Here is an 8,372-nt window from a genome sequence, read left to right as displayed (position 1 = left end):
TGGTCTGTGTACTTAAGTGTGTTTTTGTAGTGGCTTGTAACAGTCTTTCCATATTTAATGCTTCCTTCAGGAGCTCTTATAAGGCAGGTGTGGTGGTAAAAATTTTCTCAGCATTTGCTTGTCTGAAAAGGATCTTATTTCTCTTTCTCTTATAAAGCTTAGTTTGGCTGGATATGAAATTCTGGGTTGGAATTTCTTTTTCTTTAAAAATGTTGAATATCGGCGCCCAATCCCTTCTGGCTTATACAGTTTCTACTGAGAGATTTGCTGTTTATCTGATGAGCTTTCCTTTGTAGGTGACAGGCCTTTCTCTCTAGCTGCCTTTAACATTCTTTCTTTCATTTCAACTTTGGAGAATCTTATTATTATGTGTGTTGGGGACGATCTTCTTGTGAAGTATCTTACTGGGTTTCTTTGCATTTCCTGAATTTGAATGTTGGCCTCTCTAGCTTGGTTGAGGAAATTCTCATGGATGATATCCTGAAATATGTTCTCCAAGTTGTTTCCATTCTTTTCATCTCTTTCAGGGACACCAATGGGTCATAGATTTAGTCTCTATATAATCCTATATTTCTCAGAGGTTTTGTTTGTCTCTTTTCATTTCTTTTTCTTTATTCTTGTCTGACTGTCTTATTTCAGAAAGCCAGTCTTCAGGCTCTGAGATTCTTTCCTGAGGTTGGTCTATCCTGCTGCTAACACTTGTGATTGCATTATGAAACTCTCATAGTATGTTTATTCAGCTTTATCAGGTCTGTTGTGTTCTTTTGTATACTGGCTATTTTGTCTGTCAGCTCCTGTATCATTTTATTGTGATTCTTAGCTTCCTTGGATTGGGTTTCAACATTGGATACTCCTGCATCTCAATGATCTTCCTTCCTATTCATATGCTGAATACTATTTTTGTCATTTCAGCCACCTCAACCTGGTTCAGACAGCTTGCTGGAAAGGTAGTGCAGTCATTTGGAGGAAAGAAGGCACTCTGGCTTTTTGAGTTGTCAGAGTTCTTGAACTGGTTCTGTCTCATCTTTGTGAGTTGGTGTTCCTTCAATCTTTAAAGTTTCTGTCCTTTGGATGAGTTTTTTTTTTAAATCCTGTTTGATGACCTTGAGGGTTTGATTGTGGTATAAGGTGGGCTCAGTCACCTAGCTTTGTTTCTGGAAGATTTTAGGGGGCCAAAGCTCAGCTCCCAACTCTTGGACTATATGTTCTAACTTTGTGGAACCTATATTGGGCCCCAACTTTGTTCTCTAGCTCCTCTAGGTTTGGAGCTCACTGTGCTGGGGAGTCCAAAGTGCTCTTGGGCTGCTACTCACTACACTCCAATGGGTGGTGTCAGCCAAAGCCTTTCATAGGATGATGGCATTGGGATCCATCCTTGTTTGCATGTGCCAGCATCAGCGGCAGTGCAGTGGGGTGCTCATTTGTTGGCTGCGGCAGGATGCTACTGGATTCCAGGGTGCCTGCCTCCTTGTGGGAATTCACAGCAGTGGAGGAGGCAGTGAGGCTGGGGACGCAAGGGGACCCCCTTGGTGACTGTGCAGGTGGTCATGCTGGTGGTGTTAGCATGGGGGCAAGGTGCTGGCAGGCCCAGGTCTGTATATGTCCTCTGTGGCTATTCAGGGCAGGGGAGAGTCTGCTGTTCTCTTTGCCTAGTTTCATTCTAGTGGCAGGGTCGGGCAGGGGCAGGTCACTGGTGTGGGAAGGGCTGGCAGGCTTTGTGCCCACCAAGGTTCTGACTGCAATGGCGGGACCATGGGGGCAGAGTGCACTCTTGTTGGCAGCAGAGGCAGGGCAGCACACACATGCTGGCAGGGCAGGGAAGGCAAAATCCACCCGCACATATACATACAGGCAAAACCACATGGGGGGTGGCTATGGGCCTGAGAAGAAGCTGCAGTGAGGGGAAGGAGCGGTCAGGCTAGTGTGTGGCTGCAGGGGCACCCTGGTGGAGCTCTCTGCTAGTCAGGTACCACCAGCACAGGAGCTATGATGCAGGCCTCCAGGACACCCAAGGCTACATAGCAAGCAGGCACAGCCAGGCTGGGGCCTCAGGAGAAGCCAGCAGACCAAGGGGTACTATGGTCAGACTGGCCTCCTCTGATGGGCAAGACCACCCCACAGAGATCAAGTCCAACAGTTCCCTAAGGCCAGAGTCTCCTATGGGAGCAAGTTGAGTGTAGAGGGATGGCTGTCCCCAGCCATGCTCTACTACAGATGCTCCTGCACTAAAACCTTTGGGCTCTGCATTGGCTGGCTTGCTGCCTCACACTTCTCTAAGGAGTTCTCTATGTGTCCATGGTAGTTGAGGGATCTCCTCCTGCCAGGATTCCAGAGGCCCTTGATGAGAGCGGGTTGCTCCTTGCCAGTTCAACTCATTCATTCCCCTGTAGTCTTTTGGAGCTGGGAACGAGTCCTGTCACACAATACCCCATGCAGGATTCTCATGTTTGTCCTTCTTCAGCCCAGCTTCTGTGTTTTCCCTCCATCTACTCTCAGTGCCCTCCCTCTGAAGATCTGTTAGAAGTGTGCCGTCATCCTGGTCCTCACTGGGAGCTGTTCCCCCTGGCTGCGTCTAGTCAGCCATCTTGTCTGAATCCTGTAAGTTGTTTTCTATTTTAAGTTTGTTCTGATGACATTGATTGAAATGTAATATTTGGCCTCTTGTATCTGATAATAAAACTTTTGAGTTTGAAACAATTATGCATCTTTCTGATATGTTTTATTATGTGTTGTTTCTATTAATCATAGAGGAAAATGTTGTTTTCCAGTTCTGGGAAGGAAGCTAACTGTTGCCTTACTTATCACCTAATTTATTTATAATTTTGGAGTGTTTTGTACATTTTTTTGAGGTGGCAAAGATAACTTTAGCACAGTAATTCCTTTTGCAAATACATTTTTTAAGGACCAAAATTACTCTAAAATTTTACTTTTGTTATTAGGAAACCTGTTTTGTTCTGCACAAAGCTTGGTTTGACCATGGATAAGGAACTTCAGAAGATTAGGGAGAAACCTATGAAATTCTTTCATCATCTGTTACTGATGTAGAAACATGTCATCATAGCTGCTGAGGTATTCTTCACTTTTTTCCCCCTTTTCACCTTATTCTTTCTTTCTCATCATGCTTTTCCTCCTGAACTAAGGTTTATAATATGGCACTAGCATGCTTTTATTTATCTACACCCCAAACCTGAAGTCACTACAAAGGACTCTGTCTCCCTCAATCCACATCAATTTGTCACTACATCCTACTGATTCTGCTTCCTATAATCTCCTTTTCTATCTGCTCCTTTTTACCCCTATCTCCTATAGGTCTTCACAATTTTTTCACGTATCTTCTATCACTCTCCAAAATGGTCATTCCCCATTGTCACCTTCTCAATTCTGCAATCTTAGTCCTGTAGACAAGGTTATTTTTCTAACATGCCAATTTGATTGTATAACTTGTTTCAGATGAGTTCCCATAGCCTTCAGGATATGGTTCAGATGCTGTGACTTGACACATCAAATCCTTTGTGTTCTGATGTCTAAACATTTATTCAGATCAATTTTCTGCATTGTTGGCACCTGCATTCTTTGCTCCAAACCAAATGCACCTGAGGCTTTTATTCATAAAGATCACTTTCTCATTTGACTTTTCCCCACTTCTTGATTCTGCCTAGCTCAGTTAACTCTTACTCATTCTTCAAATTTTTGTCCAATCATTACCTTTATTCTAATGGTATTCACAACTACTGTGGCTCAATTTGATGCCCTTTATCTGACCCCCTTAGCACCTTGGCATAGCACCAGGGTTCTGGTAGGTGCTCAATAAATATTTGCTGACTGAACATGTGATAGTTAATTTTATTTAAGAACTTGGCTAGGCTATGGTGCCCAGTGTTTTGGTCAAACATTAGTCTAGATGTTGATGTGAAGGTATTTTGTAGATGTCATTAACATTTATAATCAGTTGACCTTAAGTAAAGCAGGTTACGCTCCATAATGTGAATGGGGCTCATCCAATCAGTTGAAGGTTTTAAAATAAAAAGATGACATTTCCTGGAGAAGAAGGAATTCTTCTTGAGTTTGCTGCCTGAAGGAGTCTTGCTTAAGTTTGCTGCCTACTGGCCTGCCCTACAGATTTCAGATTCAAGATCACAACTTCAATTATTGTTTTTCTCCAGCTGGCCAGACTGCCCTTTGGATTTTAGACTTCCATTCCCCATAATTATGTGAGCCAGTTATTTAAAAATAAATTTATCTTCTATCTATCATCTGTCTATCAATCAATCTATCTATCTATCTATCTATCTATCTATCTATCTATCCTGTCTATCATCTATCTGTCATCTCTTCTACACCAAGTGGTTACATATAACAATTCTATATGTAATATGTATGTCTTCTTGGTTCTTGGTTTTGTTTCTCTGGAGAACTCTGATTAACACATAATGTATAATAAAGTTGAGGATGCTCAGAACATACATTATTCCAATCATTTGAAGAAATGCTATAAATATTATAGTTTGTTATTTGAGGATATAAAAGAATACAATTTAGTTACATTTTAAGTTCAATTAAGCTTTTACAGGAAACTTTTTTTTATTTTTGAGGCAGGGTCTTGTCCTTTTGCTCAGGCTGGAGTGCAGTGGCACAATCATGGCTCACTGCAGCATCAACCATCCAGGCTCCTGCCCCAGCCTCCCGAGTAGCTGGGATTACAGGTGTGTGCCACATGTTCTGCTGATTTTTAAATTTTTTTTGTAGAGACAATTATCTCACTATGTTGCTTAGGCTGTTCTCAAACTCCTGGGCTCAAGCAATCCTCCTGTCTCAGCCTCTGAAAGTGCTAGGATTACAGGTATGAGACACTGCACCCAGCCAGGAAACCTCTTATTAAAATTTTACTTGTTAATAAGTTTATGTGCAAAATTTTCAGTGGATTAAGTCTATCACATTTAAATATTGTATTTTCGTAGCAATACATAAAGTGAAAAGAGGGCCTTTTGATGGAGCGTTAAGGAAGCCCAGCTTTAAAATGCCTATGGGATTATTACCGGCAATCTTGATTCTAAACCTTGTTTTTTGTTCACTAGTATTTTGGTGATAGAGTTCTGGTCAGTTTTGCAAAAACAACCTGTAATTTAAAGTATGGCTTACTCTCCTAGTTACAAGTTTTTATTAAATGCTAAAATATGTGATAAATTGTTGGAGCCCTTTTGAGCTAATTTCTATTTATTTCCCTCAAATGTTCCATGAGGAAATGGAGTGCAACAATGGAATTTTATAGCTCTACAGGCATTGACTTGTCCTTTATCTAAGGCATTATTCACCTTGGTGGACAGATTAATTTTCTTTCATATTGATAAAAGAAAAAATAGGTTTTCAATATGAAGCAAAAATGAGCCAAAGAAAATAAATGTGCCCACATGAACTAACATTTTCTCTAAACCAAATAATAAGTGTAATTTTGAAATTTAAACAATTGCCAAAAGCTTATAAGATAAATTTAAAAATAAAACAAATATTATGGAAAGATAAGAGTTACAATAGCTACAAGTTCAGCAGTCTTCTAATAGGTCTTACTTTTGTTATTATCAGGCAGTTTTGACTTGATCCAACATGGTGCCACTTGAGCTAAAATTTAATTAAACAATTATACTCCTACTGTTAGTAAAGCACTATACTAGCCAAATGCAAAAATATATTTAATTTGAAACAGTTTGATATAAGAACAATAATAGAGGTATCGGAGGGATGATAGCTATAGAGTGAGAATGATGTTAAGTGGTAATAGTGGGATATGGTTCATAGAATTGGAATTGGAGTTGGGCCATGAAAAATGATCCAGTACTTTGACTAACAGTTTTGGGAGTGAGGAAGAGGTTTTCAAGCATTGGAGCCATTTGAGCATCATAAGGAAGACTCCAAAGGCAGGAAAACACAAAGCTATTTGGAGTAGAGTTTCAATTCCAGATAACTGTCTGGAAAGGGAAATCTTGGCACCCAGGAGACCAGTTTAAAGGCCATTTTAGTGACCCAGAGGAGCATGATGAGAATCTGAGCTCAGGCAGTGGCAGGAGCAGAGATAAGGGGGTGAATGTGAAAGACAGTATAAAGCTATATTTGATATTTTAAGGTCTTAGATAAACTTTTTAAAAATGAAACTTGCTCTCTTCATAAACAGACTTCATCTAATAATCTAAATTAAATTTGAAGGGAAAATTCGAATCTTGTATGAATTTAAATATTTAACATGAGTATTTAAATTGTTACCTCTCCTAATTAAAAGGTGGGTCCTCAGCGTGGAAAACAGAGTCAACTCTAGACTACTACGAAAAGATAGGTAAGAGAGTGCTGGGCTGTTTTAAATTCAGATGCTGAGTCTTAATTAAACTTAATCCCAGGGTACTGACAGGGCTTGTGGTTAGGGTCACAGGCCAATTATTTGTGATCTTTGAAAGACCGTGCAGAACAAGGATGAACAGTATACAGAGATAGATAATAGTTGTTTCAATTATCAAAAGGGTGTGTGTGTGTATGAAACTTGGAGGGTAGGGAGATATATTTTCTAGGAATAGAATTATGAATTTAACAAATATTCCTAAAAGAATTCTAGAAGAGATATATTGAAGAGTAGCTTTGTGTGCATAGAAAAAAGATGTCTTATATATTAGGAAACATAAAGTGTTCAAAGAACGAGTTATGCCAAACTTAGTTTCTTTTTATTTAAAATTTTAACATATTAGTTGCATATGTTCATCAAAGACAGTTTGAATCACCCAGAAAAGTATAATGAAACAAATAATCTAAATATAATTTTTACTGAAATTTGTGTGTATTTCTTGCCCTTATGTTTTGGGTCTTCTATGTAATGTATTTAGAGTTCATTTTTAAATGTAATATTGATTAGATAAAAAAATACAAATATCATTTGTTTTAAAAAGATTTTGGCAAATAGTTCTGCAAGGTTTGTAATGAAAATTAGCAGTCACTTGCCCTATCCCTTTGGATCCCAGAAGTAACTCTTATTTTTTAAGCTGTTTCTTTTGAAATTTACTTTTGTATTAATAATAACAGATTTATTTTTACTATGATTACCTGACTTTTCAGAGCTATTGATTTCCTATAATGGAAGATGAGAATTTGCTCTTGTCCATCCATCCCCCCAACCACTTGAAAACATACTCACACTCACTTTGTTTTCTTTGATATTATGTAATAATTTTTGTTAAATATTTAATGTCTATATTATTATGATGATTATATAAATATAATTTCCAGCCCAGCTCTTCAGTGTACTCTGATCACATTTCCTTTCTTGTAAAACATTTTTACTTGCCTAGTTTTTTTTAGTTGCTTAGTTTTTAAATGCGCTTTTTATTAAGTAATGTGCTTGTCATTCATTCATATAAGCCAATCCCTCAGTTTCATCTTTTCCTTGGTGATGTATCTGGACGACATCTTTGGAGCCATCTGACCTCAGTCTCCAGAATGGATAAGTTTCTCTCTGAACCTGCTTCTCAGCTGGCTTCTTGGGATTTACTTTTCTTCGTAGGTATCCTAGGGATTATCTTTACTTTTCTCCAGTATTGGATCCCCTTTTTTTCTGGATTTCACGTTTTCCTATTTCTAGATTTATTCTCTTCTTTCGGTGCGACACATCCTTCTGTAGCTTTTTGAGAAATAATTCACTGAAGTAAAATTTTGAGATTTTATATATCTGAAAATGTGCTCATTTTACCTTTACTTTTATTAGTAGTTTTCAGGAATAGAAGTCTAGGTAGGAACTATTTCTCCTTCAGAATTTTGAAGGCATTTTTATGTTTTGGTTTATCCTTTCATCTTTTAAAATAAAAGACAATGAAAGTAAATACTTGTGTATGTATACATATATATGGATAGATTCCAACTAGTCCTGTTTTCAGTCTCACCAGTACCCCTACCTTTATTATTACATCCAGTTTCTGAGCCTCTCTGGGATTATACATTTTAAATCAGCTAACATTTTGGCTGTCCCGGGCACATTTTTTTGTTGTTGTTCTGTTAAATTGATTATTTTTCAAATTCAAAATTTTATTTTTATCATCCCTTGTCTGCTGTCTGATTTTGCATATTCTTTGTCCTTTTAGTTTTATGACTAAAAATTGCTTTGGCTTTGTGGTGGAACTAGTCTGTTTCTACAGAGTTTTTTTTCCCCAATTTATATTCTACTCTGTGAAAGCCTATGTCTTACATACTCTTGTGTAAACATTGGTTAAATAGAAATAACTGTTATAGTAAACTATCACAAGGACAAAAAACCAAACACTGCATGTTCTCACTCATAGGTGGGAATTGAACAATGAGAACACATGGACACAGGAAGGGGAACATCACACTCCGGGGACTGT

This window comes from Symphalangus syndactylus, chromosome 17 (assembly GCF_028878055.3).
Source record: "Symphalangus syndactylus isolate Jambi chromosome 17, NHGRI_mSymSyn1-v2.1_pri, whole genome shotgun sequence".
Classification (NCBI taxonomy): Eukaryota; Metazoa; Chordata; class Mammalia; order Primates; family Hylobatidae; genus Symphalangus; species Symphalangus syndactylus.
This window is presented reverse-complemented; position numbering follows the sequence as displayed.